The 10,516-nt window shown below is 41.7% G+C and overlaps 1 pseudogene; it reads left to right on the forward strand.

Annotated features, from left to right (window-relative positions):
* Positions 1 to 5,326: 5,326 nt before the first annotated feature.
* On the forward strand, positions 5,327 to 5,439 carry LOC112907796 (small nucleolar RNA SNORD22; annotated as a pseudogene).
* The last annotated feature ends 5,077 nt before the right edge of the window (positions 5,440 to 10,516 follow it).

Below are 10,516 nucleotides of genomic sequence, written 5' to 3' on the forward strand. Positions count from 1 at the left end.
CTCAATACACAACTAGTCTTCCAGGACTCTTTTTTCTCTACCTGGCTTTTGAAATGTAAGCTTCCCTGAAGGTTGGACTTGGAGTGTGGGGTGGTGTGTAGGGGGGTGAGTAGAATGTCCCAAAACTCCCATTTTGGAAGTAAAGATCCAAACTAGTGCCAGAACTTGAGAGAGCACTGGTCTTGGAGTCACAGGCTGTGAGTTCAAGTCCTACTTCCTTATGTACCATCTGTGTGATTTGGGGTAAATCTGTTAACTTGCTATTAACAAGCCAGTATATCCTCATTTGTGAAATGATACTGTAATATAGTGTCTCCTTCACAGAATCATCCCAGGGTTCTCACAGATTAGGTATGTCATGCACTTAATAACGTGAAGAGAAATGTGCTATACAAATGTAGGGCATTGCTTGTATTATTGCTCAAAAAACGTCTTCTGAGTGTTCCTCAGGCAGTGTTCTGAGTGTTCTTCTGAGGGTTCCTAAGGCATGGGCATCCAGTCCTGGATACTGTGCCATTGGTGATAAGATCCTAGTGACTATTTTAGGGGAGTTTCAGCCACTTATGGGATGGTAGAAGCATCTACCTTGGAGTAAAGAGGGATTTAGATTCCAGTCTTACCACTTTCCTATGCCCTGTGACCTTGGACAACTCAGAGCCTCTCTTCATTTGTATGTTGAGAAGGAGGATGCTCTCTGTGAGTGGGACGGGGCAAGTGGTAGAGAGTGAAAGCAAAATCACTATATGAAAGATCCGGATCATGGTAGCTGCTCAAGTGTAAACTTAGAATCTGCATCTTCATGTGTTTGGGCCTTAAACTAGAATTCAGCGGCTCCCCATATGTCCAGAAGTTTGAGTCACTCCTTGTGCTGCCAAGATTTTTAGAGAAGGCAGGTATGTGCTTTGAAATCAAAGATATAGGGCAGCCCTGGTGACGCAGCGGTTTAGCACCACCTGCAGCCCAGGGCGTAATCCTGGAGACCCTGGATCGAGTCCCATATCAGGCTCTCTGCATGGAGCCTGCTTCTCCCTCTGTCTGTGTCTCTGCCTCTCTTTCTCTCTGTGGGTCTCTATGAATAAATAAATAAATCTTAAAAAAAATCAAAGACATAGCCTAGGTTAGCCAGTAAAGGATGAATGCTGTGAGATTGGGGCCAGTGGTGGTGGGGCTGTATATATTGGTTGGGAAAGCAGGGCATTTTTCTCTGAGGCAGGCTTTCCGCAGAGGAAAATCTGGTTTCAAGAGAGATTAAAAGTCTCAAAGGTAAAGGAGAGATGTAAGGAAATGGCCTGCATTGAATCACTGCAAAGGACAGTATTCATCAGAGAATTAATTTGGAAGGAAATAGAGTGTGAAATAGCAGCAAGGCTTTCAGCTCTGGGCACCATGGCCTTAGAAACCCAGTCGGAACTTCAGAGGCTTGCCAAGGCCCAGCCTGGGAGCTACATCCAGGAAAGCAGCCTGGGGATGCCCAGAGACCACAAATTGCTGAGCTCGGAAGGAACTGATTGAGTGTGTAATTAAGGGGAGGGTTGTATAACACTTGGGTAAGTAGAACTTGATGGGGTCAAACCAGCAGGGCTTCTGGGAGATGAGAGAGCAGTCCCTGGAGCAGTTAGTAACTGAAGCCAGATGCATAAAGTAGATACAGCTTACCTGGGCCCTATGGAGATGAGGATGGAAGAGCTCAGGAAGGCGAAAGGATAAGTGATTGCTCCCTAAGTTGAAGTATCCCCAAATGCTCAGTACCTTAGTGGTTCTACTCTGGGAATGAGCAATGGGAAAAATCCCCAGAAACTGAAGGATCAGAGAGGCTGTGACTTGGCCAAGGTCACATAGCATGGAGGAACTGTAATGGATTCTGGGTCCTGATTGTGCATCCAGAGTGCATCTTGCTGTGCTACACTGATGGTGACAGCTGGAAGGGAACTGGCCAGAAGAAAGAGGGGGTCCTGTATCACAGAGTAGGGGTAAGGTATCATTCACTGTATATTTGTGGGCAAGATGGGTATGTATAGGTTGAATACTGAAACAGTTATGTATATTCATAACTGGTTGAATCCCTGGTATTACGTAACCCCACATGACAGGACCCTTGCTCTCACCCCTCAGCCTCATGCCCTGCCTTTTGTTCTCCCTTCAATTCTCGCGATATTGACTCCTGCTTGTCATCTAGATCTCAGCTTAAACATGACTCTGTCTCAGGTGGAATATTTCCTTACGCGTTTATGTGTATGTTTAGTTTAACATTTACTTTTGTAGAGGTACAACAGAAGCCCGGTGGTTAACACAGGCTCTACAGCCAGACTGCCTAGGTTGATGCTCCATCTTTTAGGATCTGTGTGATCTTGAGCAAGTGACTTAACTCCTCTGTGTCTCAGGACTCTTAATCTAGAAAATGGGAATAATGATAGTATTTACCTCACAAGACCTTGTGAAGAGTAAACATGTACAGTGTTTAGAACAATGCCTGGCACATAGGAAATGCTCAATAAATGTCAGCCATTATTATTTTTTGTTTTTATTTTTATTATGCTATGTCTCCCCTCTTATAATCACCAGGAACCTTGTCTGGCTTGTTCACTGCTGGACGTTTCTTCAGCACATAGATCATGACCTGGCACATAGTAGGGCATCAATACATATTTATTGAATGTATTTGCCAAATTAATAAAGTAACCAATTCAGTAGTCAATCTTTTTTCAGAGAAGTGTTTTGTGTTGTTTGGTAGGCCTCTAGGCCTCTGCCCATTTGGACATGTTATTTAATAGTTTGAGGAAAAATACAACTGAATAACCAGAGGGTGCAGGCTGGATATACTTACTAAAGACATAAAACCAGGAAGAATAGCTTATTGAATGACTGAATGAATGAGTGAATAAATGATGGATATATTTGATATGTCCATGCCAATATCTTTTTTTTTTAATCCTGGGCCAAATATTATGAGATAAAACTTACTAGGAATAAATACAAAGTTCTTGATTTCAAAATCAATTGCCCACAACAAGGTTGTTCAGTGTGAATCAATAGTATGATGTGTTTCTCAAAATTTTAAATGTGCTGTGGTACCTGGAATGAAAGAGGTGATGGTCCTGTTCCATCCCGCACAGCTCAGAGCACACCCAAAGAACTGTGCTCAGATGTGGGAGCCAGATTTGCTAGCAGAAATAAGCAAACATGCCAACTGGAGAAGGACCATCAAGGAGGAGGGATCAAAGGGGCTGAAGACCACACTCAGACCAGTGTGTAGGCTAAAGGGACATACAGACTTTAGGTTCATATAAGGAAAATCTGTGAAATAATCCAAGTTGGCCATGGATGAATTGGGCTACTTTAGAAGAATCCTGTCACGGAAGGATTTTGAGCTTACACTGGCATTTAGCTAGAGTGTTGTAAAGGGTCATACACCATCCAGGCACTGGAATAAGTGGCTTTTAAAGTCTCCACCCACCCTGAGAATCTATGGCTCTGATTGCACAGCATCTTTCATTCCTTATGAACAGTCTGAGTCAGAGGCAGGCCTCATTTTTCTTTTTATGTGGTCAGGGATGGGGTTTGGTCCCCTAATTTGATGATTCTGAACTTTAAAGAAGGAAGAGGGAAGTACCTGAGAATCTGGTGACCTCACTGTAACCCTTTAAAAAAATCCATCATGTTGGGCCAGTTGGGCTTGGAGGTGCCAGGGAATACTTTAGTCCTGCTGCTACCACCATCCCATCTTAGAATTTCCACTCTGGTGCAGCTTTCTCCAAGGCTTTTCTGTGTGAATTTTCAGTGCCAGGAGAGCAACAAGAAGGCTCTGTGGGTCTCCCTTCTGAAAGAAGAAACATTTCCCATCTCCAGCTAGAATCTTCTAACAGCCCAGCCAGCACATCTGTGAAGCTTTTGAATTTACTCAATAGAACAGCCATTTCAGATCTCTGCATTGCAAGCCTGAGGTAAATCTCAAAAATGCTCTGATAACTCAGCTTGTGCTAGGCATATGCACATATGTTATCTGATACCCATCTCCCAAAAACTCTGTGACACTGAAATTTAAAGCAGCTAATTGAGTAGGAGGCAGAGGCAGGACTCAGACTCCCACCTTTGACCTCAGGGTCAGCTTGATCTCTGTCCACATCCCCACATCTGTCCTCTGGAGTGTTGCTTTCCCTTTGCTTGCCTCCTTCCTTTTGGTATTTTCCTTTCTCCAAAGCTTACCTCCACCGTGCTCTGATTCTTTACCTCCTTCTTGTGATCTTTCTGCCAAGGATGGCATGAGTTCTCTTGTATCCTCAGTCCCTGCCATTCAATTGGTTCTTCTCTTCCTCTCTTAAAATAATATTTCCATGATCTTAAACTTTAGTTCTGTTTTCCTTCTACCTATCATCCTATTTCTCTTGACTAGTACTGCCAAACCTACAGAGTGTGTATAATTCCATGGCCCCCAGTCTCTTTTATACTCAGACCCTTTTCCCTGGTCATCTGCCTTCTATTTCTTTACCAGAAATGCCCTCCAGGAGACCACAGCATCAGTTGATCAGTTTTGAGAACCATTCTTAGTGTTCTCACCTTTCTTGATTCCTCAGTAGCATTTGGCCTTGTGGATCACCTCCTATTTCTTAAAAGCCACTCTTCCACCCCCTCGGGTAACTCTATACTTTTGTAGCGACTTCAGTGATTGATTTCTTTATCTGGACAACCATTTCCACATCAGTTACATGAGAGAGGTGGGCTAGGGTCATTTCTAGGGTTTCTTCTTATACTATAAATTTCAGTTTCTTTTGCTGGAACTTCTTCCCCCACTTCTGACTGTGCCGGTCCTTCATGACTTAGTTCTTTGCCCTCCGTTTAGTTCTCTTCTCTTACTTCCATGAAGAAATAATCCACACTCATCTCCATGTGGAGGAATTCATATTTCCATAGCTTTTCCAAACCTCTCACCCTCCCTGCCCTTATGTCCAATTGTCTGCACATAGATGCTACATCATCCCTTCATACTTAGCACTTCCTCAACCCCAAAGAACACTGGCTCCCAACTTCCCCAATTTTTACCCATGATACCAGAGGCTTGGATGAGGTATGGCAGGGGGGAAAGCTAAAGGCCTCTAAGCTACATTCTGAGAAAATAAGAAGTAAAAAATAGGCTCAGTATCTGGGGAAAAGGATTTCATAGAGGAACAACAAAAGAAACCATTTAACTCCAGATCCTTCTCTCCTCCCTAATAAGTCTTTCCTAGGAATGGAACCAATCTTCAAGCCAAAAAAGGCCAAACATTGTTGGGATTGATGAAAACGTAGGTGACTACGTAGTGCCAGGTTGTTTTTAATGAGTTCAGATCCTTCCCAGTGAAGAAACAGTCACATGTCTTACCTCCTGTCCTAGTCCCAGAGCAGTGAACCACCAGGGCTGGCTGGGGGAAAGGAGGAAGCTTGCTCTAGAACTGTCTGAGGGATCATAAGGGATTTCCAAATATGGGAAAAGGGAATAAATCATTTGGTGAAGTAAAAAGAAATGAGTTCAGATCTTCATATACAGATGCATAATGCTGTGAGATAGCAAAAGAAGTTCTAGATGTTACTTCAGAGAACAGTCTAGGAAAAGTTAAGATACTTTTGGATTTTTAGTTTCAGAGAACCAAAATACAAAGGCAAATGTGGTCCTAGTGTTTCAAGATCCATAAAATGAGAGACTCCAGAGTCTGAAGACCAAGGGCTCTTTGTCCCCAGTAGCATCTAGAGTGGACTCTTAAATAAGTAAAAGTCTGTGAGCACTTAGGAAAGAAAGCAGTAATCAGCATTAGGAATCATAGTTAGTGAAACTATCTCTTTTCTGTTTGGTTAACAGACCAATAAATCAAATATTCCCAAGAAATTTGATAAAAATCTTTCCAGGTGATGTTTTTAGTCTTCATGTTGGCAACTTCCTTTTCCTCAGTCATGCCATACCTGTGTTTGTAATCACTTGTTCAATGTCTGACTTTTTTAGCAGACTATGAACTTGATGAGGACAGGATACAATCATGCCTATTTTGTTGCTGTATCCATAGTTCCTAGTTTTGTATGTTCTGACTAAAAAAATAAAAGAATCAGTTACTTAATAAGTAGATGTAAAATGTGAGCTGGGTGGTAATAGACTTATAAGTGATTGCAAAAGTACATTTAAAAATTAATAAATTACTGAACTGATGTCAGTCTAAGGTTAGCTCTAACTAAAACTCTTAGAAGAAAACCTTCATGACATTGGATTTGGCAGTGATTTCTTGGATACAGCACCAAAAGCACAGGCAAGAAAAGAAAAAATAGACAAGTTAAACTTCATTAAAATTTTAAAACGTTTATATATCAAAGGACACTACCAATAGAGTAAAAAGGCAGTCCACGGAATGAAAGAAAATTTTTATAAATCATATTTCTGATAAAGGATTGCTTCTAGAATATATAAAGAGCTCCTACCATTCAATGCACAAACATATGCACATACACAAATAAAATTCAAAAATGGGCAAAAGACTTAAATAGACATTTCTCTAAAGATATACAAATAGTCCCTTAGCACATGAAAAGATGATTAACATCACTAGTCATCACGAAATGCAAATCAAAACTACAATGAGATACCACTTCACACTCATTAGGATGGCTATTATTTAAAAAAACCCAGGGGCACCTGGCTGGCTCAATCAGTAGAGCGTGCAACCCTTGATCTCAGAGTTTTAAGTTTGAGCCCCATGTTGGATATAGAGGTTACTTAAAATCTTTTAAGAAATAAAAATTAAGGGGCAGCCCAGCTCGACCCTGCCTTCAGACCAGGGTGTGATCCTGGAGACCCAGGATCGAGTCCCATGTCAGGCTCCCTGCATGGACCCTGCTTCTCCCTCTGCCTTGTGTCTCTGCCTCTCCCTCTGTGTCTGCCATGGATAAGTAAATAAAATCTTTAAAAAAAGAAAAAAATAAAAATTAAGGGACACCTGGGTGGCTCAGTGGTTGAACATCTGCCTTTGGCTCAAGTCATGATCCCAGGGTCCCAGGATTGAGTCCCGCATCAGAATCCCAATCGGGAGCCTGCTTCTCCCTCTGCCTATGTCTCTGGCACTCTGTGTCTCTCATGAATAAATAAATAGAATCTAAAAAATAAAAATTAAAAACCCAGAAAATAACAAATATTGATAAGGATGTAGAAAAAGTAGAACCCTTGCACATTCCTGTTGGGAATGTAAAATGGTATATAGCCACTGTGGGATACTGTATTGGCAGTTCCTCAAAAATTTAAGCTTTGAGGGATCCCTGGGTGGCGCAGCGGTTTGGCGCCTGCCTTTGGCCCAGGGCGCGATCCTGGAGACCCGGGATGAATCCCACGTCGGGCTCCCGGTGCATGGAGCCTGCTTCTCCCTCTGTCTGTCTCTGCCTCTCTGTGTGTGTGTGTGTGACTATCATAAATAAATAAAATTTAAAAAAAATTTAAGCTTTGAATTGCCATATGATCCAGCAATTTCACCTCTGTAGTTAAAGAAGTAAAAATATTTGAAAAGAAGTTAAAATAAGTTTAGGGGAAAAATAGTTAAAGAGAAAAGAAGTAAAGGCAGGGACTCAAACAGATATTTGTACACACATGTACATGATTCACCATAGCAAAAGATAGAAGTAACCTAAGTGTCCATAGACAAAGGAATGGATCAACAAAATGTGCTAAATACATGTAGTGGAGTATTATATAGCCTGAAAGAGGAAGGAAACTCTGACACATGCTACCATGTGGATGAACCTTGAGGACATTATGCTAAATGAAATGAGCCATTCATAAAAGGCAAATACCATATGTTTCCACCTATGTGAGGTACTTAGAGTAGTCAAAATCATAGAGACAGAGAATAGAATGGTGGTTGCCAGGGCTGGATGAAGGGGAAAATGGGAAATTATTGTTTATTGGGTATTGAGTTTCAGTTTTGCAAGATGAAAAGAGTCCTGGAGATGGATGGTGGTGATGGCTGCATTGAAAATGATGTACTTAATACTGCAGAACTATACACTTAGTAAAGTGGTAAATTTTGTTATGTATTTTTTTATTTTTTACCACAATAAAAACAAACGGATTTTAAAAATGTAGCTATAGTTGTGAACTTCAGGATTTTATTCTGGGACCTTTCATCACTTGGATGAAAGTCTTAACATACTTGATACAAAAATCAGAACCAATGCAAAGGATGTTAGAACAGGTTTTTAAGGACTTTAGGATTCTGGAATGATAGGTCAAAATTAGCATTGAAATTAAAGAGGAACTAATTGTAAAATTCTGGATTCAAGATAAAAAAATAAGCAAAAAATATATGGAATTAGGAGTAATGACTTGTTTTACATGCAAAAGATCTTGGGGTTTTCATTTCCTAAAATTCTAAAGTAATCCCATAGTAAGGGCAGAGGGGGTGGGGGAGGGTCGGGAGGCAGGGAGGTAAACTTTGTCCTTTTAGAAGAACTGTGTTTAATTTTTTTTTATTATTATTTATTTATGAGAGTCATACAGAGAGAGAGAGAGAGGCAGAGACACAGGTAGAGGGAGAAGCAGGCTCCATGCACCGGGAGCCCGACGTGGGATTCGATCCCGGGTCTCCAGGATCGCGCCCTGGGCCAAAGGCAGGCGCCAAACCGCTGCGCCACCCAGGGATCCCAGAAGAACTGTGTTTAGATAAAAGGAGGCAATTGTCTCACTGTGCTCTGTGTTGATCAGACAGTACGAGGGCACCAAACACTGTCTTTAGTTCTTAGCAATGTACATTCAAGAAGGTTATAAACTGTAAAAAAAAGAATAGAACTATGGGAGCTGTTAGGGAACTCAAAACTTGGACCCCATGGGTATTGTTTGATGGGCTAGGAAGGGGACTAGCCAGGAAAGAAGAAAATTAGGAGGGACCTAATAGCTGTTTTCAAATATTTGAAAGGCTGGCATATGAACTAAGGACTGTCCTTGTTTTGTATTTACTCATAAGGGTGAAATTGGGATGGACAAAAAGCTAAAAGAAGCTTGATTCATTGTGGTTCTAAATATTGGAACCAATGACATTCAATAGCATGGCCTCCTGTTACTGGATGGCCCACCTGCTGGTACTACTGCAGAGCAGAGGGTTTGTCCTTTCCAACAATGTGCATGATTCTTTCTTTCAGTTTCTTTGTCTCAAAATCTTGGCATCTTGACTCCTCCCTCTTCCCCCCGCCCCCCCCCCCCCCCAAGTGTCTGATGAAATCTTGGGAGTTCTTCCCTCACAGCTCTCTTGGCTCCACCTTTCACTTTCTTTTGCCAGCAGCCTCACCTCCTTGTCCTCCTCCACTGGAGGACTTGTGCATGCCACCAGTCAGCTTTCCCAGCTTTTGGGCTGTCCCTTGCTTGCCCCTGTCAAACCCATTTTATACAGTAATTATCTTATCATGTAATTTCCCCAATTACACCAAAGGGTGGTTTCTACAGCTTCCCACATCAAGATGAGATTTCTTGGCTTTTGGGGCCATCCTTCCTTCTCTTTCTTTTCAATTTCATTCTATTACTCAAAAGACTATTTTAGTGCAGCTGTTCCTTTAGTGTCAACTGGTCTGATCATCTTCCCCTGTTCTTCCCTACGTCCATTCCATCATTTGTGTTATTTGGGTCCTCCACCCCCAGCTTTATTATAGGGACCACCTCATGTATCACAACCACCATGAAATCTTTCCTGGCCACCCAAATTCACATGGGTCCTTCATTTCTCTCATTCATTTAAGAAATATTTACGGATTCCTCTTAGAATGTAAGCACTGTGCTAGATGCTAGTGAATATGTGATAAGAAAAATCCATTTCTTGACATCATGGAGTGGGTGAGATAGAATAAACAATGCTGTTAAGAACAAAAATGGGATGTTGTGATACAAAATGATGTGTGTGTGTGTGTGTGTGTGTTGGGGATGGGTGGGTGTTTTGATGGATAATCAGAAAAGACCTTTCTGAGGAGGTAACAAGCTGGGACCTAAGGAGGTGAAGGTGTCAGCCACTAGGAAGAGCTAGAGTCAAGAGCATGCTAGCCCAAGGAACCAGTATGTGATTACAGAAGCAAGAGGAAGAACTTGGCACACTGGAGATACTGGACTTAGAATGGTTTGTTTGGAGCATAGTGAATAAGGATAGAAAGGGCATGAAGTGAAACTGGAGAGGTGCCAGGGTGCTTGGTAAGCCATGTGAAGGATCTTAGAATTGTATTGGGAAGCCATTAAAGATCTTTAAGGAAGGTACTGATGTATATGAACTCAACTTTTTAAGATCACTCTGGCTACTATGTGGAGAGTAGACTGAAGAACAGCAAGAGTGGAAGTAGAAGTTAAGAAATGAATGTGGGGAAAAAAACGAATGTGGGGGTAGAGGCGCCTGGCTGGCTCAGTTGGAAGAGCATGCAACTCTTGATCTCAGGGTGGTAAGTTTGAGCCCCATGTTGGGTGTAGAGATTGCTTAGATGAATAAATAAATAAAAAGTTAAGAAAAAAAGAAATGAATGTAATAGATCAGGTGAAAGA

Source organism: Vulpes vulpes, chromosome 8 (assembly GCF_048418805.1).
Source record: "Vulpes vulpes isolate BD-2025 chromosome 8, VulVul3, whole genome shotgun sequence".
Classification (NCBI taxonomy): domain Eukaryota; kingdom Metazoa; phylum Chordata; class Mammalia; order Carnivora; family Canidae; genus Vulpes; species Vulpes vulpes.